Source organism: Nannobrachium achirus (assembly GCF_963921795.1).
Source record: "Nannobrachium achirus genome assembly, chromosome: 23".
NCBI classification, from domain to species: Eukaryota; Metazoa; Chordata; class Actinopteri; order Myctophiformes; family Myctophidae; genus Nannobrachium; species Nannobrachium achirus.
The window spans coordinates 8,895,160-8,895,406 of record NC_137830.1 but is presented as its reverse complement, the minus strand read 5'-3'; positions in this window follow the sequence as shown (position 1 = coordinate 8,895,406).

Sequence of the window (247 nt, the reverse complement as noted above, 5' to 3'; positions counted from 1 at the left end):
GCAGCCAAATGCGTATATTTTGTTTTTTTTGTTTTTTTTGGGGGGGGGGGGGGGTTTAGAATGAGACTTATGAATGTGGGCTGTGTGTGTCTGTGTTTGTCTGCTAATACTAAATACTATATCATTAATAGAAATGTTATTAGTTTGTTGCTTTATTTTAGCTTTTCCCCTTTTCTCCTTTGTACATTATAGTGTTTCATATTTGTTGATGATATTCATTATTGCAAGGGTCTTCAACGTTTTCAGG